Source organism: Jaculus jaculus, chromosome 16, assembly GCF_020740685.1.
Source record: "Jaculus jaculus isolate mJacJac1 chromosome 16, mJacJac1.mat.Y.cur, whole genome shotgun sequence".
Classification (NCBI taxonomy): domain Eukaryota; kingdom Metazoa; phylum Chordata; class Mammalia; order Rodentia; family Dipodidae; genus Jaculus; species Jaculus jaculus.
This window is the reverse complement of record NC_059117.1, coordinates 27,594,211-27,618,688: the sequence shown is the minus strand read 5'-3', so window position 1 is coordinate 27,618,688 and position 24,478 is coordinate 27,594,211. Positions and strand designations below refer to the sequence as shown.

At 38.6% G+C, this 24,478-nt stretch overlaps 1 protein-coding gene across 8 annotated transcripts in view; it reads left to right on the top strand.

Annotated features, from left to right (window-relative positions):
• Positions 1 to 24,478, top strand: part of Dgkb (diacylglycerol kinase beta) — a 690,706-nt gene that overhangs the window by 555,165 nt on the left and 111,063 nt on the right. The gene's annotated exons all lie outside the window — the stretch shown is intronic.

Below are 24,478 nucleotides of genomic sequence, written 5' to 3'. Positions count from 1 at the left end.
AAGTAAAACATAAAATATATTTATAAAATTATAATCTAAGTTTCACCATGTAGAAATTTCCAGATGAAGGAAATAAACCAGGTGCTATGGAGTAACAGGTACATTGTCAGGTTATATTGAGTAGTGAAAGAATACTTCTCTGAGAAAGCCATCGTAAACTAGAGGTAGAAGGATTAGGAAACAGTTATGGTACCAAGATTATTGTTGATGGTAGAAATGAGACTGATTGTTCAAAACCAAGAAACTGAAAAAGAGTGAGCCACACAGAGTGTATTAATATGAATGATACATTTGTTAAAATTGGTTTCCAGATGTCTATAAGAAAGGTGATCTGCCTAAGATTAAAGTCAGAGTGTCAGTTCTCAAAAACAACAAGAAAGTGATCTAATATAGGAAGGAAGTACATTGAGAATGCTTGGATATGACTGAAATTACTCAGAGATTTATGGAAAAATAAGTACATGATATAGGTCTATGATCACTACAAATAAAAATAAATGATTATTTGCACAGAGGATTTTATAAAGCATGTTAAGTGATAAGCTGGGTGAGATTATAGAATTCTCTATAAATTTTTCAAGCATATTTTGACCACTAGAGAAAAATAAGAATCAAGAGGTGAAAGAAATGAAATAAGAAGAATGAAGTACCCATTGCTATTTTATATTCACACATGAAATAAAAACTACCTGTAAAATGAAGCAGAATTTATTGAATTAATATTTTAAAAGGTATGCCAAAGGGATCAAACATGCTGGGTGGCTTTGAGAAACTAGAGGTACTTTAAATTGTTTGGTAGGCATCTTTCATAAATGATAAAAGTATAATTCTAGATCCCTGTATGTGTATTTGAAATCAGTTGCTACCAGAATATAGTGACCGCAGGAAATGCTTTTATTCAAATGTGTTTGTAGATTTTCGCATGCATGATTTTTGCTTGCTTTTTGTTTTAATTTTGAGTAGATCACATTCACAGAATAAATAAGATGAAAAGTAGCATACTAGCATTCCTTAGGAACTAGAATTTGAGAGAATGTTTCCATGAAGTAGCACCTTTTCTTCCTTTTCAAACTCCTGCCCCTTTGTTCACTGCGCTGTCCTTTCAGACCAGGAGTCTGCTTTCCACCACCATAGGGAACTGTGGAAGAGAAAAAGGAGAAGCTAAGATAGAGGTTTTCCACCTGCTACCTGCCGCTTGGTCAAAGTGAACAGCTTTAGAAGTATTAAGAGTGCTTAGCTCTGAGCTGGAGAGATGGCTTAGCAGTTAAGCGCTTGGCTGTGAAGCCTAAGGACCCCGGTTCAAGGCTCGGTTCCCCAGGTCCCACGTTAGCCAGATGCACAGGGGGCCCACGAGTCTGGAGTTCGTTTGCAGAGGCTGGAAGCCCTGGCACGCCCATTCTCTCTCTCTCCCTCTATCTGTCTTTCTCTCTGTGTCTGTCGCTCTCAAATAAATAAATTTAAAAAAAAAAAGAGTACTTAGCTCTTTCAAATCTGGTTTAACTTCACCCACACCCTCATTAACATGTAATATAATTCATCTGTTCACTTATTGAATAGTGAATACTTAAAATGTATATACTAGAGTCTGGGGACATGGCTCTATGGGGAACCCTCTTGCCAAACAAGCAAGATAACATGAGTGTGGATCCCCAGAAGCCACAGAAAATGTTGAACATGGTGGTGCATGCTTCTAATACAACACTGGGGGTGCAGAGACAGGTGGATTTCTAAAGTTCCCTGACTAGCTAGTCAATCCAAATCCATGAGCTTGAGGCTCAGTGAGACCCTGCTGACAACTTTTTGCTTCTACCTACATGGAAATACACAAACACCTGTACACAGATTTGTGTCCACCCACAGACACACATACACGCATGTCAAATATAGAGAAAAAAAAATCAGCTTCTGTTCTAGAAGGTACTAATATATTGGTGAGATAATTATTATGGAACTATAATTTTACATGTTATATAGTATTTTCTATGCATGTATTTCCCCCTCGAATTGTGAATTTAGACCCAACCTGAAACTATTATAAAATTCTTCATTACTTTTATATTGCCCATCCTTTATTCAGTATTTCATTTTTGCTGCCACCCCTCCCCTCCATGAAAATGTGAGATCTGAAACATATCTATGATAACTTGTATTATGGAAAAAGAAAACTTGAAGACACTGAAATAATGGTGCTGAGGAAATTGATTTGTAGTTAAGTGCACCTGGCCTGCAAAGACAGCGATATAACAGGTCCAAATTTCTACCCACCCACATAAAGCCAGGTGAGCATTTGTTTGCAGTGTCAAGAAATCTTGGCACTACCATACACACCCCCCCACACACACACACGCATGAAAATACATAATTTCCCCCTCACCCCAGAAAATAAATAATTATTAAATATGCAGAAATAAGAGATGCAGAATTATAGTGACACACCTGTTTACTGGGAAGCGTACATATAGCCTAAAGTTTTAAGACAGTTACTGGATATAAACTAATCTAGATAACCTTGCCCAACAGTACAAAAAAGCATAAGTGAGACATCATTTTTGCATTAAGCTTTTCCTAGGGAGCCATCTCCTAGGGTGATGTCTGCTCACTATCAGATACGGTACCTTCCACAGATCAGAGAAAGGATTCCACGAAAACTTAGCTTGGTGAGCCAGTGAGTTTGTCGGAATCAGCTGGAGGGTGCATAGGGGATGCTCAAAGGCAGCTGCGTCACTGCAAAGCCCACCCAGCACCGGTGGACTGCGTCCCTGCAGTTTACTGTTCCATTGCAGGGAGTTCCCCTGGTCACATAGTTTCTGCTCCAAAGAACTTGGTCCTTGGTCCTCCTGAGAGATAATCTTGGGTTGGGAGCCTTATGAATCTTGAACTTTCCAGAAGCTTCCTGAGACTGGTAAGGTGTCAGCCTTGTTTATCTCCTGAGCCTTGATGAGTTTCCTGGTGCGTTTCAGTTTGGAACTTCTGGGAGGCGTCCTCCAGCATGATGCCTTCCAACTCTGAGGGAAGTGCTCGACAACAGGCCCATGTGCAGAATTTAAGGTTAGGAAAATAAAAATCCAGACACATTTTGGGGTCCCCAAGGTTCTTTTAAGAAGGAAAAGGAAGGGCTGGGGAGATTGCTTAGCTGTTTAAGGCTCTTGCCTGCAAAGCCAAAGGACCTGGGTTCAATTCTCTGGGGTCTGCCAATGTGGTATGAAGATGCTAGAAAACTGTCTTCAACTCTAGGAATGCATGGAAATGTGGTAAGCAGAATATGGAACCTCTTCCAAAAGGTCGATGTCCTAACCTCCAAAATCTGTGAACATGCCCTGTTAAGCAAGGAAGAAGAAAAGTTGCAGTTGAACTTAAAGTGTTTAATCAGCAGTCTTTAAAATACAGAAATTGGGCCGAAAGGATAGCTTAGCAGTTAAAGCATTTGCCTGCAAAGCCAAAGGACCCAGGTTCAATTCCCCAGAGCCCACTTTAGAAAGATGCATCAGGGGGCACATGTGTCTGGAGTTCGTTTGCAGTAGCTGGAAGCCCTGGCACACCCATTCTCTCTCTTGTCTGCCTGCCTCTCTTTCTCTCTCCCTCTTTCTCTGTCAAGCAAATAAATAAACAAAAATAAAATATTAAAGTACAGAAATTATTCTCGGTTATCTGGGTGAGAATGTTAGAATTTGCTAGAGATTTTGTAAATGGAAGTGAAGGCGGAAGAAAGGGGACCAGCTAGAGAGGAGGGTGAAACTCATCCACATGTTCTTGGCTTTCTGGAAGGCCATTAGCCAAGCAGTGAAGATGATGGTTTTTAGAAGTGTTGCTTAAAGCCACTAAATGAATGGCAATTGGTTTCTACCTAGGAAACCAATGGAGATGAAGACAGGAAAACCAGTGCATAAAGTCAGGAAGGAATGTTTTTAAAGACTAGGCAATAATTCCATAAGGACTTTGAAACTTACCCGAAGTAAAATAGGAAGCCTTCAGTGGGTTCTAACTCAGAGGGTCTTATTGTGTAAACTCCATCCATTTTATGGAGGGTGGCTCATAGGCATGTCTTGGGGCTAGCACCTAGGAAAACGTGTGCAGTTAGAAAAGACAAGCAGGCAGAGAGACGGAGGAGCAGACATAACATCACATACCAGAGGGGTGAGCCATGCATTTCCTCATTAGCTACTTTGAGAGATGACATGGGCAGGTGGTTGGTGCTTTTAATTAATTATTCAATTGTACAGTTTTCTGTAGTAATTTAATAAGATAATAAATGAATAGGTCAGTCACAGGTTGAGGATGTGTATTTCTACCTGGAAAAACGGAAATCTATGACTGTATAGGAAATAAGTGAAAATACAAGCCACAGGAAGATTACACATTTATCTGTGAGCCTCTATCTGGACAGGTACAGACTTTTGTCAAGACGTGAAAATTCATGTAAACTTGTTTTCTTGACATGATTTCTGAAAGTTTTCTTATTGTTATATAAGAAAAAATTTAAAATTATTGTTTTCAGGATACTTAATACCTGATATTCTGTTAACAGTAATGCATGGATTAATAAAGAATGCATTTTGAACAAACATGTAATTCTCTAAGCAAAATATAGTCATTTAAAAAGCATTTTCACATACATGTCCATTGATTTTTTTGTTCCCCATCTCTTTTCTTCCTCTTTGTTTGTTCCTGAAAGTGATTTGAGTGCCATCATTTGCATTTTCTTGGTCTCAAAGCTAGACATCTAGAAAACCCAGAATAATGGATAGCTCATTTTTGGTCTATCATTTTTGTATCACATAGGGATGGGTGGCCTAACATGAAATCAGTAATTGTCAAAGATCAGCTTACTTTTCTTGTTTTTTATTTTTGGTTTTTTTTTTTTTTTTTTTTTTTTTTTTTTTTTTTTTTTTTTTTCCTTTAACAAAGTAGTAGCCACTGTCAAAGCAGCATCTCAGGGAATCTGATCTCCAAACATAAACTTCTCATTTCACGGTTTGAATTCAGACCATAGGTACTGAGAGACGGCTCTAAGAGCAAAGGGGTTAAGTAGTTTTGGGTGGGATAGGGACACAATTCATCCATGAGTTAGAGTGCTCCAGGATCTGACTTAGGACAAGCCATTTGATAAAACACAGTCTCACCTGCTGGTTTAAGGATTGATAGTTCTAAAGAGTGAATGCTATAGATTTGTCTAAAAAAAAAAAATTGGTTTCCTATTTGGTAGCTGAAAAATACTGCTGAAAAACTCCTTTTATTTTGTGACAATTGATAAACAAATAACCAGGTATGAATTGTTGTCAATCTGAGATATGAATATGAGCAGATACAGTTCAGCCAACTCAGAATGGGACTGTAGCTGCGATACTTTTCACAGCTTGAGCATAAAGCTTGCGCAAAAGGCGCCCTAGCCCGCGCTCTCGTTCGGAATCCACGCTGGCTGTGCAGCGCCATTTCGCCAGGCAGGAGCCAGCAGGAGGGAGGAGAAACAACATAAATGAATCATTCCATTGCCACCCGAGATGACAGGGCCATGAATGACAGAACTGCTCACAGACAGGGACTCTTGAATTTAAGCATTACAATTAATATGTTCCAAATCGGCAGTCACAATTATTTCTTTAAACCCCCAAACATCAAACCACCAAAATGACTCTTCAGACACAGAAGAAATAAATTGTCCTGTTTTCTACTGCTTTCCATAGCGAAGACAGACACACGGCACTCAAACTTCAAAAGAGAACACTTGTCCCATCGAGATTGTGCCTCTTTTGAAAAAGAAATTGAAGAGGGAGGCAAACAGCAGAGGGAACTAACAATTTTCAGTGAAGTCAGCCTACCTGAGACTCCCGGGATTAACTCCAGCTTCTCAACCATGTCTGCTTTGTTCACTGAAATGACAATGAAAGGTTCAGGGCAATAAGACCTTTGCTGCCTACTTAACCAGGGTTGTGGTTTTCACTTGAAATGGCACTATTTTCTGCTTCCACTGAATAATTCACCTGGATTTCTTCTTAGGATTTACTATAAAACATTGGCATTTTTTTTTTTTTTCTGAACAGTAAAATCTTAAAACAGACTTTTGTCAGGGTCCCATAACATGATTGCACTAAAAGAGAGAGCGAGAGAGAGAGAAACTCATTTCAAGATAAAAAATGTTAGAGGGAGTTTCAAGTTTCTATTAGAACCCAGGTCTTCAGTACCCCATGAACTATAGATTTTATCTAATAATGATAAGAGACGTGGTCTAAGGAGAACTCCAGATTCCTGAGCCAAATCCATTTTAAGATTCCCAAGGAAAGACCCACACAGACATGAAATTCTATCATGTATGAAGTCAGAAATGAAGGCATTCCTTAAATTTATGTAATAAATTTCCTTACTGTTTCACCTCCCTGTGCTTAACGCTGAGCAGCCTTCGCCTGCTTTTAGACCACATGGTACCCTGGCACCGGCATGTGCTTTTCTAGGGCCGGCAACGTGGCTCAGTAATTTCTACTCATCTTTCTTCATTATGAACCATGGCTCATCCACGTAGTCTAGCATTCCCTACATAAGCCCGTAATGCCTTTCTTGCTCTTCTTAATCCTGGAATAGATGCTGCCTAGTGTCACTTGCGGCCAACTACTATTCTTGTTCACAAGAATATTCTGTTAGCAACAGGGGTTACATTTGTTCCTGTGTCCTGCAGATAGGCTCCATAACATGAGAGATTGGCTGATATTATGTGAGCCAGAGAGACTGGTCTCTCCTCTGGGCAGCTTTGAACAGCAGCGGAGAGTCAGTGTGTCCAAAGGTCCCCCCCACCCCAACACACAAACAAACCAATGAGCTAGGCGGTGTGCCTGTCATTGCGTGTCTCAGGGAAGGGAAGAAAAGAAGCAACAGCTTAGCACACACCTTTCCTGGACATGTGGCACGGTCAGACACTACTCAGATACTGGAGTTCTTCATCATGTGACAGTATAATCCAGCCGTTCACGGCTGATCCAATATCCTTCTCTCACAGGTTGTAGGCTGTCCATCCACAAGGGGAGTATCAGAAGTCTTACTTACCGAGCATAGCTGTCCAAACTGCAGAAAACGAAATCATTTGGTTTCATTTGATCAGTCACTGGAACTCAATGGCATGCCTTTCAGAGAGATGAACAAAAGAATATGATTCCATCTTCCTGTTTTCCAGACCTATTTCTAAGAATGAATGGTGCCAAAAATTGGGGGCTGCTTGAGATGGGGCACACAGCTTATCCCCAGAGCTTGCGTGGCTAGATTTTGGGGAAATCCTGGGCTACCTTTCCCTGTGGACATGAATGAGAAGGTGTGCTTACCCCTTTGGTGATGATGTGTTGTTTATAAATCTGGCATGTCTGTGTAAGGGCTGTGACCGAGAGGAAGGTGTTACATTTGACTTGACACATACTTGAGTGCCAATTAATTAGTTTCTCTTGTGGTTGACCATTCAGAGATAACAAATAAAAAGAACAGAAACCTGTTATTGCTGTTTTCTTTAATCATAATTGCTTTAGATATGTAGCATCTTGTTTGCTTCCATCAAGATGTTTGAGAAAGAGTCTAAAATCATGACTAACATAATTATCCATCTAGAATCACTTTCATTAGGGGATTTCAGCCTTTTCTCATGGATTTTTACTTTATATTTGCATGATAGTAATAAAGAAACAGTAGTAGTTTTTAAAATATATTTTATTTATTTATTTGAGAGAGAGAGAGAGAGAGAGAGAAAGAGAGAAATGGGCACACCAGGGCCTCCAGCCAGTGCAAATGAACTCCAGATGCCTGCACCCCCTTGTGCATCTGGCTTATGTGGGTCCTGGCGAGTCAAACCGTGTTCCTTTGGCTTTGCAGGCAAGTGCCTTAACCACTAAGCCATCTCTTTCCCAGAGGACTAGTTTTTAAAACTGAAATTGAGCTAGAGAAATGGTTCAGCATTTAAAGGTGCTTGCTTGCAAAACCCGATGGCCTGGGTTTGATTCCCCAGTACCCATGTAAAGCCTGGCTCACAAAGCGGCCCTGTGTCTGGCAGGAGGTCCCAGCACATCAGTTCTCACGCTGTCTCTCCCTCTCCTCCCCACCTTCTTCTCTCTCTGTGTGTGTGTGTGTGTGTGTGTCTCTGCGTGTAAGTAAATAAATAGAAATATTTTTATGAAATCTGAAGCTATGGGATGGGGAGCTGGCTCAGCTGTTGAGGCGCTTGCCTGCCAAGCCTAATGACCCGGGTTTGACTCTCCAGTGTCCGCATGAAGCCAGATGCACACGGTGGCGCACGCATCTGGAGTTCGCAACTGCTAGAGGCCCTGGTATATTATCTTTTTGTTGCTCGTGCTTTCTCTTTCTCTCTCTCTCTCCTTGCAAATAAATAAATTTTAAAAATTATATATATATATATTTAATTTGAGAGAGAAAGAAATAAAGAGGCAGATAGAGAATGGGCATGCCAAGCAAATGAACTCCGGGCATATGTGCCACTTTGTATGTCTGGCTTTATATGGGTACTAGGGAATTGAACTGGGGACCTTCAGCTCTTCCAGCAAGTGATTTAACTGCTAATCCATCTCTCCAGCCCAATAGGCAAAAATTAAAAAAAAAAAAAAAACACACACCTGGAACTATGGCCATCATTTCTTTTTTTTTTTTTTTTTGGTTCATTTTTATTTATTTACTTGAGAGTGACAGAGAGAGAGACAGAGAGAGAGAGAGAGAGAGAGAGAGAGAGAGACAGAATGGGCGCACCAGGGCTTCCAGTCACTGCAGGCGAAGTCCAGAAGCATGTGCCCCCTTGTGCATCTGGCTAACGTGAGTCCTGGGGAATTGAGCCTTGTACTGGGGTCCTTAGGCTTCACAGGCAAGCGCTTAACTGCTAAGCCATCTCTCCAGCCCTGGCCATCATTTCTTAATGGCATTATCCTTCTTCAGCTATTACCCTGTTAATGGCACATAAACATGGTAGTAAAAGTTACTTAAAATAGGCATATTCTAAAACAAAAGTATTTTTAAAAACAAACTATCAGGGCTGGATAGATGGTTTAGCAGTTAAGGGCTTCTGCAAAGCCTGCTAAACTGGATTTGATCCCCAGTACCCACATAAAACAAATGTACAATCTGGCACATGCATCTAGACTACATTTTAGTGACAGAGGCCCTGTCATGCCTACTCGCTCTCGCTCTCCTTATGAATAAATAAAAACATTAAAAATCTATATATAAATACACAAATATATAAACAAGTAGCTAAAATTTAAGTCATTTAGAATACTGCTATGATGTAGAAATCTGTAGTGGATTATCCTTTAAAATCATGTATAGCAAATATACTTCCATGTGTGATTGGCCTAAATCGATCTTCTTTTTAACAGAACATATAAATGTTACAAAGCACTTACCACTTAGCAGGATAGTAGTGTGACATGGAATGTGAGTGCATGCTCATGAAAATATATTGTTCTTGTCTAGAAACTGTACAATCCACTCAAGCATTTTCCTTCTTTCTTAAACGTTTCATCAATGAATCTTCACTGCAGCTCTCTACTGAGAGTTAAGAATAAATGTTGGGCTGGAGAGATGGCTCAGCAGTTAAAGCACTTGCATGCAAAGCCTAAGGACCCAAGTTGAATTCTCTAGTACCCACATAAGTCAGAAGCACACTGTGGTGTATGCATCTGGAGTTTGTTTGCAGTGGTTGGAGACAGTAGTGCACCCATTCTCCCTCCCTCCCTCTCTCTCTCTCTTGCTTACCTGCTCACTCTTTTTCTCTCTCAAATAAAATATAGAATTAAAAAAAAAAACTTTTCAAAGATTAAATGTATTTATCGCATTACTAATGTTGGCCTTTCCATATCTGGGGATGGGTTTCCGTTACAATCTTTCAAAATAAATTTCCACAACAGCTATAATATTGAGTTTAGTATTTAATCTATCAACTGCCTTTAAACCAGCAGTCATTTTGAAAGGCTGATTCTATAATAAACAATGTCTCTTTGGAAAATTAGGAGAAATCTGCTCTTAACATTCTGCAGAAGTATGCCAAAGAACAGCAGGCCACAAACAGGATTCCAAATTGCTGTCACTGTCACATCTCCCTGTTTCACTGTACGTGCTGAGGGCTACGTTTTGGCTGAGGCCCAGTCCATGTGGATGCTTGTGCAATCCTCCCATTCAGGAGTAACAGTGCGTATGGGTGCGGGCTGTTCTTTCTGATAGCAGAACCAGACTGACCCACCACAGCACATCAAGGAACCTCCTGTTTGGATGCATCTGCCTGTGGGGAGGTTTCCAGCTGGTCTATTTGCTATACATTTGGATGCTTTCATGTAAACAATGAAAACATAGAGGAAATTGCCATGGAGTCTGACAACCAGAGGCTGACTGGGGCTGCTCTATAAGGACCCAGTTCCTAAGGCCATGACGCAAAAAGAATGTTAGGTGAATGATTCAAACAGAAACAAAATCAGACATATATATATATTATTTTCAAGGAAGAAAATAATAAAGAATCATGGTTAGAAGTATAATGGATACTTCTTTTCCTAATACTTGTCAATTAGATTTACTGGAAACTTATCCATGCAATAAGTACCTGAAAGTTAGGGATTTGAATTGAATGTATGAAATACATAGAATCATGGCAGTAATGATAACTTAAAAATTAGCATATTTGTATTCTTATCTCCCAGACCACAACAATATACGAGCTAAAAAGAAAATTCTTAGAAGTGATCAAGAATTCTCATTATATTCAAATGCTGAAGATTAGTTCATAAAGTTTAGGATGTCATTTCTTACAGACAAATAAATACTGGCTTCCCACAGTTAGTATCCCTGCCATTTTTACAATGCTTTAGGACATAATTGTAAACATGCTGGGCATGGTGGTGCATGCCTTTAATCCCAGCACTCAGGAGGCAGAGGTAGGAGGATTACCATGAGTTAGAGGCCATTTTGAGACTACATAGTTAATTCCAGGTCAGGTTGGACCAGAGTGAGACCCTACCTCAAAAAACCAACAACAACAAAAAGTGTAAACATTTTCACATAGATATTTACAAAGAAATCATGTTCCCTTCTCAAGCATTAGCTGCTTCTGTGGTCTACTCTTCATTAGAGGGTCTATGTTATCCCAGTAGGATTGATATTGAGTGAAGTGATACCATGGTTATAAACCCATGTTGTGGGGCTGGAGAAATGGCTTAGAGGATAAGGCACTTGCCTACAAAGCCAAAGGATCCAGGTTTGATTCCCCAGGACCCATGTAAAACCAGATACACATAGTGGTGCAGGCATCTGGAGTTCATTTGTAGCAGCTGGAGGCCCTGGCATGCCCATATATCTCTTTCTATTTACCTCTCTCTCTTACTGTCTCTCAAATAATTTGTTTTTGTTTTTTTTTTTTTTTAAAAAAAACATGTTGGGCTGGAGAGATGGCTTAGCAGTTAAGCGCTTGCCTGTGAAGCCTAAGGACCCCAGTTTGAGGCTTGGTTCCCCAGGACCCACGTTAGCCAGATGCACAAGGGGGCACACGCATCTGGAATTTGTTTGCAGTGGCTGGAGGCCCTGGCGTGCCCATTCTCTCTCTTTCTCTCTCTCTCTCTGCCACTTTCTCTTTCTGTCACTCTCAAATAAAAATAAACAAAAATATTAAAAAAAATAAAACATGTTGTAAGTTCTTACCTGTCAGAGTTCTTCACAGTAGTCTATATGAAATCAGGATGCCCTTCTATTGGTTATGCCTTATATCTAAGCACGTTAATCACAGAATAATTGGGCAGCAAGTTATAGATATACTATTTCAGAATGAATATGTTCAATGATTTCTATCCTTACGTTTTTCTACTCCAATCTCACAGCTCTCCTGGTTTACAGGTTTAAAGCTTTGATCAAAGTCTACCAGTTGTCAGTATATCCTGTTGAAGATATAAAAATCACACTCTCCATACAAACTAACCATGTGTTCTTCTGTGTACTCACTTGTCATGGTTAAATATTTAAAGATGGTAGAAAGAATACAACTACAAGAAAATAAATAGATACTAATTCAGAAAATCTTTATGGTGTGACTACCACATGTCACCCATACACTTATAAACTTAGACATTCATAGAAATTTTCCATTTAAAAATTCTGCCTGTGGGGCTGGAAGGTGGCTTAGCAGTTAAGGTGCTTGCCTGCAAAGCCAAAGGACCCAGGTTCAATTCCCCGGTAACTACATGGAGCCAGATACACAATATGGCACATGTATGTGGACTTGTTTCCAGTGGCTGAAGGCATTCTCTCTCTCTTTCTTTCTGTCTCTTTTTCTCTCTCTCACTTAAATAAATAAAACTGAAATAAAATTAGAAAACAATTTTGTAAGTATGAAAAACTGTTACCAAACAACCCACGAAGTACAACTAACTTAGAAGATGGGATACACTAGAATGAGGAACACAGTAATTCTTTACAAAACATTGTGAAAAGGTAAATTTAGAGGAACAAATAACATCATGAAATCCATTTCTTTTCATTTTATTCAACCCTGTTTATTCAACATTTTCCAGTCCTACCTTCTATTCCAGGTCACATTCAAGATTTAGAGTCTATGAGTACTGATATGTTCTACCATAAGAAATTAATAAATCTGTTTTCCTAAAAAATTTGTAGTCACAGGATCATGATACTGAAAGAGTTGGTAGAGATCACATGGTACTACTTTCCTTCCACCCCATGCATGCCAAAAATAAGCATGTTTTTTTTTTGAAGTCCATATGTGTACATACTATTTTATATAGGAAAGTGTGACCAAGGGGAAAAGTAATATAAGTGGCTAATGTGTTGGTTGTAGGTGAAAAAAAAAAGTATCATTAGTGCATTTCTGTCCATTAAATCATTTGCCTAAATTTGTCTTGGGTTTCTGGCACATATTTTATAATTCTAATAATAACTAAAATATGTTAACTTATAACATGCTTATGTATTTATAACTATAGTTATTGAAACAGTCTGGAATCTCAGAAATTACCCAGACATTTAATGTTCAGTGAGCTTATGAAAGCTTCCTACCTAGGAAGATCTGGGGTGGGGGGGAAACACATCCTTTACAACATATTTAAGGGGAGGTAATAAAGAGAATTTAGGGCAAAAAAAAAAACCCCAAGTATAATAACAAGGACAGTTGAAGGAAGACAGACAAATGTTTCTATTATGTAAACATTTACCTTTTTTAAAAAAATTCTGACACCTGTCCCCCTTTTAAGTAGCAAAAGTTCCCATAAGATATTCTGAAATCTAACAAATGTTGGTTTCCCTCACTCTTAATTAAGTACAAGCCTATAAAGCCCAAGCAATACTTTCTCTGTTTTTTTTTTTTTAACTGTTTAAAGTTGAGGGGCCAAAATACAACTATCACCACCTTCCTGACAAGCAGCTGAAGTGTTCTGTGTTCTAAAGGTTGACTAGTTGAACATAGCCAAATGTTCCTTTTGTAAATGGAAAGTGATTCCAAGGAGTCCTGGGCAAGGCCAGCTCTCAGGTGCTGTGTGAAATCTATATGATAGATTTCAGAGAGGGCTTCCCATGGTTGTGGCAAAGAATGCTTGACTGCGTTCTGGCACTAGTTATAAATAATGATTTCTGACGTTGAAATTTGTTTGGGTCAGTAGGCCAGAAGATCCCCAGCATCACTGTCACTTTCTATGGGGGATTAGAAAATGACAACAAATCTCTCTTCAGATCCATTGTTGCCTTCAGTCTCTAGTACTACAGAAAAGGCAGTTCTGTATGTATATAGGTATGCTTTAAAAATGTTTAAATACAAAGATGTTATGCATTTAAGTGTCTGTGCTTATTGCAAAAATGCTAAATACCTCTAGGCATATTAGGTTCAATGATTTCTGAAATATGCCAAATACCGATTCAGTTCATAAGTGTATTCTTGGGGCTGGAGACATGGCTTAGCAGTTAAGTTGCTTAGCTGTGAGGCCTAAGGACCCAAGTTCTATTCACCGGTACCCGCATAAGCCATATGCACAAGGCAGTACATGCATCTGGAGTTCATGTGCAGTGGCTAGAGGCCCTGGAATATTCTCTCTCTCTCCCTCTCTCTCTCTCTCTCTCTCTCTCTCTCTCTCTCTCTCTCTCTCTGTCTCCTTCCCTTTTTCTTTCCTTCTCTCTCTCTCTCCAATAAATAAATAAAATATTTTAAAATGTATTCTTTATTTTTAAGTTATTTATATGTCATCTTTCCACATATATAGATGTATCACCTAAAATTTACATCATAACTTTTCAGAAAAAAAAAGACATTCAGTCTCTGTCCTATAGATTAGCAAGCAATTAACACACAATATAAGTTACCAGATGCAATTAGGTACAACCACCAGTGAGGCTTGTCCTCCAGGTTTCTCATCCACAACTTGATCTCTGAGACTTTGATCTCAAAGTACCCTTCCCCTAGCCTCTGGTAAATGGATGTATACTTGATTCTGGCTCTTTGTCCTTACTCAACCTGCTACACTTGGTATGCCTTGAAAAAGAAGAGGAGGATGGGCAGCTTAACCACCAGTAGAAAGGGCGTCTTCCCTGTGACACACTGACTTATGATATTCTTCCCACAGCTTCACCCCAACAGCAATTTGATGCTCTTCTATTATAGCAGAAACTGTGGGGCAATCAATCAGAGACATGCCTCTAGATGCATGTCATACCTACTTCAACTTGCTAGTACGCACGTAACAGTAGCATATTGTAAGAAATCATTTAAGACATGCATAAAATGAGCAATAACCATATATTAGGAACTGGGTTGGGAAATAAGTCATTTTGATTCGATATAAAACAATTATGGTTTCAAAGGATACCAGGTGGAAAAGTGTGTCTCGGTGATATTTAGGAGTAGGACTTTCCAACTTATATTTTAAAATTATATTTATTTATTGATTTTGCAAGCAGACAGAGATAGGGAGAAGAGAGACACAGAGAAAGAATGGGCAGGCTAGGACCTCCAGCTGCCACAAATGAACTCCAGATACATGTGCCACTTCATGCATCTGGCTTTATTCAAGCACTGGAGAATGAAACACTGGCTGCTAGGCTTTACAGGCAATCACCTTAAGAGCCATCTCTCAGCACTTACTTTTTTGAAAAAAAAAAAAAAACAGACATTTCATCCATGTTAATTGGTTATTTGTTATCTTAACTGATGCATCTGAGTAATTTTTATGCTTTTATATATTGCCTTCCATTATGTAGGCTGTCCTTTAATTCTGTCTGTTATCTTCTTTGCTTAGTGTTGCAGTTGGATACAAACCTCTGCTGTGCTTAGAATGTTGCCTGTGTTTTGAGGATACAGACCTAGAAGTACCAGATATCCATATGCATCCTACCTGTTTTCAAAATAAAAGCACATTTCATATCTGCCCTTTTACATATTAATAAGCGATTAATACGCAATATGAGCTACTGGATACAGTTTGACACAACCAGGAGTGTGCCCAGAACACCGACACTGGTGTCTCATTCACAAACAGCACATTGCTGGACACCCTACGTCTTCCCTATGTTTTCTATATGACTTTGACAGTTTCAAGTTCTCTATTTAAAGTCTGTTTAAGTCGATGTGTGAGCTCAGGAGCAAGTTTCACTCTTAACTACAGTATGAGCACGACAATACTTCTAAGGATTGTCCTCTTCGTTCTTCATTACATGTTTTGACATATTTGCCGAAGATCAACTGTATTATGTCTGGGCTTTCAAGTTAAAGGGTCTACTTGTATTCTAGTATTGCACTATGTTAACTATCACGGCTTGATACTCTACTTTAAAATCAGAGAACTATCCCAACTGCATTGTACTTTTACTTCACAATGTTTTGTCTACTTGGGGTCTTGGATTTCCCCATGAGTTTAAGGACTTTGTTCTAGACTCCTCAGGAAAATAGCACTGTTATTTTAACAGCGATTATTTGGGTTTGCACACATTTCTCAAAAGAATGAAGACAATTGGCCAACGAGTTTAAGAGAAAACGTTCACCATCAGCAATCACCAGGGAATTACATATTAAAACCATAATGATAAAACACCTTACACCTTTTAGAATTCTACTTTTAAAGAGATGAAGGCTAAAGAGATTACTCCATGGTTAAAGTGCTGGCTTCAAAGCCTAATGGCCCAGATTTGATTTCCCAATACCCATGTATAGTGAGATGCACTAAGTGGCAGATGCATCTGGAGTTTGTTTGCAGTGGCTAGAGACCCTGATGAGCCCACATTTATTCATTCTTCCCCCCCCCTTTCTCTATATCTTCCCTTGCAAATAAATAAATATATAAAATTTTAAAAGGGTTTTAGAGAAATTTCTCAGCCAGTAATGTACTTGCCACTCAAGTATTAGGGCTAGAATTCGGATCCCCAGCTCCCATGTGAATGTTGGGTGGGTCTGGGTGCCAGCCTGCAATCACAGTGCTTGTGAGGGGAAGACAGAGATTGTCTGGGCAAGCTAGATAGCTAGACTAGCTGAAACAATGTCCTCTAAGTATAAGGAGGAGACCCTGCTTCTGTGAAATTAAAGAGGAGAGCAATCAGAGAAGACTTCTGACTTCCATGCATGTGCACACACATACACATGCACCTGTACCTGCATGCATAATATATGTACACTCAAAAAAGTTTTAAGTGTTCTGTTTTTCATATGTAACATGGAGATTATAGGAGATTATAATAGGATTTTGTCATCAGTTTTATTAATCCACCATATAATATTTTTTAAACATAAAGTGATTTTAAAATACTGAAAAGGACCAAAGAGTAATAGAAATCATTCAAAATTATACAATCTATTTGTGGCCCTTCTAATAATTTTGTATGTACTTTATAATATATATGATATGTATAATATCATTGTGCCTATAAAAATTTTACAACTCAAATTTTTCCTAAAGCATATCTTGCTTATTTCAGATCATGAATAGATTTAAAGTATAGAAGTATAGTGATAAAATATTCTCAAGTGTAAATTTATTATATCTAATTTAGCTTATATTTTATCATAAATTCACTACCTGAAAAGCACATTGTTTACAAAGTAGAGAGAGAGTGAAGTATAATATTTCCTCCTCCCCTCCCTAGACTGATGAATGACCTCCAGGCTATAGGTATGTTAAGTAAGCACGCCCCAGTCTGAACATAAGCATTCTTCTAACTTAACAAAAATGATGAACAGACTTGCTGGCTTTTATTACAACAAAGAAGGGAAGTGTGTGCTAGGTCAGGTCGATGGACAAGATGTTGCTGAAGCATGATGTCACAGGTCTTACCAGGCCATGTAACGTTAGCCATAAGATGTTAATACCAACTTTAGACCATTTGATTTTCAGAAATAACAAAAACTCAAAATAGTTTCTTTATACTAATAAGCCTATCACTATAGCACATGAGGTTGACAACTAAAAGCATGAATAAAATTTCAGAACTTCTTGTACTAAGAATTAGACATCTACTACTATAAAATGGTATGTCTGACAGTTTATTCTGTTGTTTACAACTTCTATTGTTTCAAGATTTGATGGAACCCATCATGATACGTTTGCAATTGTAAGGAAGTTTGGAGATGTTCCCTGAGCTCTGGAATTCTATTTATTACTGGTACAACATCACTGACATGGTAGAATTATTAAATCTAGGGGCATTGAGAATTGCAGGTTGATTTTGTTAAAAGGCACTGTTTTAGCTGTTTTGTGTCATTTGTCACATGTGTCACAGAGAGGAAGCATGGCCTTTCCAGCAGGCTGAGACTTTGTGTAATTGGGACTATTAAAAGTTCCACACATGGACCCCATGTGACTCATTCTACATGCTTTAATTAAGTGTTTGCTAAATGTTGCGTTCCTCTCTGAATGAAAAGCATAATTAGAGGGGAAAAATGTAAGAGTTTAAGCTTGATTTTGGTGATAGATGTGTAGCCAGTTGTGACCAAGGACTTTGTATTTCTTTCTTTAAAAAAGACTGTTTTTATTTTATTATTTTATATTTATTTGTGCATGTGCATATTTGTGTCTCTAAATCCTATTTTGCACTCTACTTTTCATTTAACATGGAGTATAACCACTGAACTCAGATACTCCAGCTTGAGTGGCAAACATTTTATCCACTGAGCCATCTCTCTAGCTCAATAAAAAGGCTCTAAACAAATATTATTTTTTAAAAAAGTAAAGAATATTTGTTGTATGGCAACCTAATAGCAATGCTTATGGAGGTTTTTGGGACTGTAAAGATATATGAAATATGGCACCTACCTCAAAATCAGAAGATTTTAACTCACAAACTACAATAAAACTGAAGAATAATGGCAGTAATCTTAAAAATTTAGCATGCTGAACACAACAGATACATCCCCAGTATTAATTACTTCTGTCCAAAGGTGATAGAAGGAGACCCTTCAAGGTAATTATATTTATTGTGAATTTTAAGTAAGGAAAAGGAATTCATCTATAATAATGGTGCAAAACCATTCACTCCAAGCTATAGAAACCAGATTTATAGTATAGATAAACACACTTGCGGCCATTGGATGAGCATTCATGTGCCCCAAACACACCAACACAGTTGACATGGTGTTGGCACTGGGAGGTGGTGCCTTGTAACAGTTCACTGTAGCCAAGGCAATGAAGTTTGAGTCTCCAAGACTGGATAGAATCTGTGGTAGTTTCTCTGGATGTCCTCCAAAAGATCCAGGAGTCTTATTCAGACTTGTAACTTGATGTCACTGTGGGTGGATCCTAGGGTCCAGCCCTGAGGTGCATTTGGGGGCAAATCTGAACTCCAGCTAAAGGAATACAGAGCGCTGGAGCTCTGCCTGGAGTTCCTGGGATGTGCTCGCTCATGCTGATGCTGGTGACATTTCTCTCTGCATGGACCTGTGCAAAGGGGCCAATCTTCTTCTGTCATTGTGGAAACTCCCCTGAATCTGTAAGCTTCAATAAATCCATTCCTCTCACAACCTGTGCCTGCTTTGGAAGTTCAGCAGTGTGAAGCTGTCAATGACAGAACCTTTATTAGAAAACGAGGAAACATGAGTATGTTCCAACTGCCAGGTGATGCCGTTGTAGGAAAACCATCAAGAGGGCCTCACCAAACAGGGAATCGTGATCATCAACTTCCAAGTTTTCTAAACTGTGAAGGACACACTGTTGTTTGAGTCATACAGTCTCTGTTGTTCTCTGTTGTTTTGTTATAGACACATACCAAGGGAGAAATAGCAAGTCTGATCTTTACCAGGAAAGCTATCATATGGTAAAGGTCACATAAGGACTCTTTGGAAGGAGTCATTTTATAAAGGGCTTTTTATGCTTGTTGACAACTTTGAATTTAGGATAATAATGAATCATTGAATGTTTTGGGGAGGAAGTGATTTGTGTAGGTCTATGTTTTAGTAAGAAAACTTGAGCCTGGTTTGTTAAAATAAGACTAATTGTTGTTCAGGAAAAAAAAAAAAAAAAGTAGAATAAGTAAAGGCAGCGTCCAAACCTAGAAGTGACTGTTTCTCAGAAAGTTCTGGTACCTTCTTTGAGAAAATACCAAAAGACAAAGCAATCCTATGAAACATGGGATAGGCACATCCTTTGAGGAAGTATTTGGGAGCATGCCAGCAGTCAGGGATCACATGAGAAATCACCTTCTCTTGAAAATCCTGGAATGGTCCGACCCATGAGGCTGACAAATTATGATGCTCTCATATTGGCTCAGGTCCCTCCAACTCATCAAAAAAAGGACAAAGGGAGATAATGGGAGGGGATAATGATCAAATTCATTATGTTTATACATGAAAATGGTCAATAAAAATTTTTAATAGAAATAGCACTGGTGAAATGTAGCACAAACTTCCTAAAAACAAACCCTAAAAATTATTCATAAGTTAACATTTAAAAATGCTATTTTATTTATTTGAGAGAGTGAGAGAGAAAGAGACAGATATAGGGAGAGAGAGAGAGAATGGGTACACCAGGGCCTCCAGCCACTGCAGACAAACTCCAGATGCATGTGCCATCTTGTGCATCTGGCTTATGTGGGTGCTGGGGAATTGAACTTGCGTCCTTTGGCTTTGTAGGCAAGAACCTTAGCAGCCAAGGCATCTCTCTAGTCCATAAGTTACCTTTTAAATAATTCATTCTATATATTATCATATTGGATATGTGTGTGAGAGAGAGAAGTTTTTGCATACATACATATATTCTAACTTGCCTTAATATGAACTAATGAAAAATTAAGAGTGAATTCAGATCAATTTACTAATAGCTGAGTAGTATCATGATAACATAGTTTTAGAAACTTTCAGAAGAAGAGAACTGAGCTTAAGCAGTGGTGATACAGAGTAACCATTCAGTTAGTCTATCTTCTGAACAGCATCACTTGAAGACCCAACAGTGTAGATTTAGCCAGACCTCTAATATCTCACATTATTCTCAAAGCTACCACTCTGTCCTAGCTGCCCCTACAATAGATTATTTAAGAGAAAGACCCAGTGCTTGATGTAAATATGCTGGCTATGACTATAAAGCAATGAGCTTGAACCCATCAGCTACGTTTGCACATCAGGGTCATGACTTGATCGCTATATAAAAAAAATGAGATAGTCAAACATTGTGTGTCCTGTGGATGGTCATCCTTATCCTTCTTATGAGATTAGAACAAATCATGAGCCGGGCTTGTTCAATTATGTAATTTTCACACCTGGTTCTGGTTCATCAGCCAGCACGATATTATCAGAATCAGAAACAGCTTTTCATTCAATTATGCCATTTATTTTCCCCCAAAGTACTTTGTTCTTGAAACTGAAGTTTACAATTTATATATGCTTTTTATCTCTTTCAGAACTTTGCCTATTTAGAAAAGAGTTGCAATTAGGATGTGCACTTTATTTAAAGGTGCCAGGGCAACCAGAACTTGTGGCACAGGCCTGGAACCCCAGCTACTTGGTAGGAGGTTGGACAGGAGGATCCTAGTTTCAAAGCAGCAAAGAGTCTAGGCAGGAAAGAGATAATCAGGTTCGCCCTGGGCAAAAGAGACCTTGTCTCAAGTTCAAAAGGGGAAAACTAAAGGGAGGAGAGGCTGAGTTTGTAGCTAGGTGGTCAAAGCAGCAGCCTGGCATGAGTGAGGCTTGGCTCCCAGCTCCTGCATGGGGCAAGCGATGGTACTAAGGCAACAGTGAGATAAGTAAAATTGTTAAACAGCTAAAAATCTGAAAGGTGAGCTATACCCATCCTTCATTTCTTGAAGGATTTACTTTATTATATGGAAACATTAGTGAGTCTGAAAGAAAAGGCTTTCCTTCATGGATGACAAATGGTTTAGACAACAAAAGTCACGTGATAGTTCATATAGTTAAGAACGTGCCAACATCCTGGTATAGAAAGATAACTGCTATACATGCAATCTCCGGTGATTGTGTGCGTAGTTTATTCTAAATCATGATCTCGGTAGAAAAAAATGGCTGGAAAGTATATATATATATTTTTTTTTGAGGATAATCTTTAAAATGTTCTTTTACATTTATGATTATCTGTTCAGACTTATTAAATACATTCCATTTTCCTCCTATGAGATTTTTCCTTCCAATTTTATAATTTTTACATGGATGCACATAGTAATAGTATCTGGCACTCGTGTGGAATTCTTCACAACGAATTTTAGTGCTGAGGATCTGCGAGGAAACACCTTGCCTACATGATTAAGATATTAAAATATTATTTCACACACATTCTTATAATACTTTAAATTGACAAACCATCAATTCACCTAGTTCTCCAAGTGTGCAATACATTGTTTTATTTCCTATTATTTATGAGAGGTAGTATACAAATGACTAAACTATCAAGAGATTCTGTTTTTAATCTCATTTTTCATTCAAATTATACTGCCACAGACATCTTATCTAGTACTTCATGTTTACCCATTTGTTTTAAACCAAATATCAAAGACAAGGGGGAAGACAAGGCATGCAGCTAGAGCGCAATCATGAATCAAGTCATTTTGTATGCATCCATGATCTTTCAACAACCAAAATACACAAGAGAACAATACCTCTTCTGCCTTCTGTATACTAGTTAGCAAATTTGGGAGTTCTGTTTTCAGTAAAAACAAGACAATAAAGTTAGATTTTGGCAAACTGTGGATTACCTTTATGTCCAACCCCTTGATGCAAGCGCGCGCACATGAAAGGATCCTAGGGAAACCGATATACAGGGTGCTACTTTCTTTTCCTCTTCTTGCCCTCAACCGAAAGCTTTTCTGTTTATGGTATTTAAGCCAAGAGTACCTTTTCTGGGGAGCCACCTTTCAGAGCACTCAGGCCTTGTACTTTGCCGTTATTTTAGAATGGTCATGCTTTCCTCTTAAACATTTCTTACCTTGCCCCTCAAAGGCCCCATTGTCTGCCCAGGATCCTCGGCTTGGTTGCTTTTAGGTCCTGATAAATTAGTAATGGAACAGAATCAGGAGGCACTGTGGCCTCTGTGCCCTGTTATTAAACTGTGGTTTGATACTAAAACATACACATGTACCACAGCCTCTGTAATGACAGGTAATGCTCTAATTGGAGAAGACTCAGTAAAATCACAGAGCTAGAAAGACCTTCAAGAGTCTTTGTTCTTGTTATCTCATGTTTTCGCAGACGACTGAGGCCTTCAAAGATAAGACTCATGCAGCCTTGTCAAACCTGTGCGCCAGGTAGCATAGACCGCCACACCGCTACTTGTCAGGTTATCTTTGAGTAAAAGTTCAAATTTTGTTAAAATGTTAGCAAAAGTTCATTTTAATTGTATCACATGCCTTTGTTTGAAGGTATATGTCTTATAAAATGTTCTAAATAATTCAACTCTGATTTGTGTTTACATTTTATGTTTTTATTTGTGAATATATAAGTTTGTGTGTGTGTGTGTGTGTGTGTATGTGTATTGAATTTTGACCTTACCTCCCCAGTTACCTTCATCCCCTTCTCCCACCCTCTAAAACCCTTCTTCCCAAATAATGCCTGTGTACGCTACAAGAGACATCAAGTAGAGCTGTAGTTCTATGGTAGAGCACTTGTGTAGGAAGTGCAAGGCCTTGCATTTGATCATCAGCACTGGGAAGGAATAAAACAAAAATGAGATATTTTGAAAGACAGAGTCCATCCCCTGTGAGGGCCGCTCACGTTGGAGATGCATACATTTTGACTTTGTTACCTCCTTTAGCACCATCCACATGTGCATTGAAAGTGAAACCTTTTTACTGTGAGATAAAATGAACAATGCTTCACTTTTACAACAGCTACAATAAAAGCCTTACGATAAACTTAGTGGACTGCTTAGAAATCAATGATCCTTGATGCAGAAAGGTCAAGATTCTTCCACTTTGCCAAGATACCTTACTTGTTAATTCTGTTTTAGTGTTATGGTGTGCTACAAGATTTTGGAAAAATAATGAAATAGTCACATTTTTTTAAGGTCTTGTAATTTTTTGTATGTCGTTGATTTTAATATTCATTTTGAATGTAAATCCTATTAAAATATTTTTCAGGAGTGGAAAGCAAAATTTCCCTAACAAATGAAGTAAAGAAGATGAGAACCTTTATCTTTCTGAGTCCACGAACTGCAATCTCTTGTGGGTTGCTTTCGGCCTTGTACTATTTCTCATGACCCAGCTGTCATATCGACCTACAATGCTCCCTTCCTGGCAGTTATGAGGTTGCTTTCTGAGAGTGTCTATTAGATTTTTGTAAGACTCCGAAGCAGAGTGAGAGAAACAGTGAATTCAGAGAGAGCCCCTAAAAATAGAAAATAAAGCCTTCAAGTATATGCTCCAAGGCTCCTAACAATGAAATGTTCACTAGTTATACTGGTTATACTGTCACCTCTAATTCAGGACCAAACCAAACCAATGAAGTAGGTTCTAGTTTTCTTTTTAATCTGAAAGAATTCTTTTATTTTCCACATGACTTTTATTTAAAAAAAAAAAAACTAAGTTGTTGAGAATTTTAATACCCATACATACTGCAAGTTGATTGTAGCTTCATCCCATCAAGCTCTTTTGCATCCCTTACCACCACTATTCCATTGAACACTCTCCTCTTTTCAAGAGGTACTCCTCCTTTCTTCATGTCTCATTCTGTTTGTTCTCCCCCATCCACTAGGTCAAAATATTTATGGGCTAAGACAATGGCAGGTGTTGTGGGGCTAATGACAACCACACTGAGGTCATCAGTGTATCAGTTCATGCTTGGAATACAGGACCACAAAGTACCACTTCATACCCTGTAGCTCTTAACATTCTTTCTAACCCCTCTTCTGCAATATTCACTGAGCCCTGGAGAGCATGATATAGATGTCTTATTTAGTGTTGAGCTCTCAGCAGCCCCTCGTTTGCAGATTGGATGAGATTTGGTCTCCATTGAGAAGCTTCTCTGGCTAGCAGTGAGAGTAGCACTCGTGTTCTTTTAACCCTGTCCTCTGCCATGGTCTATGAATCCTAGCAGGGGACT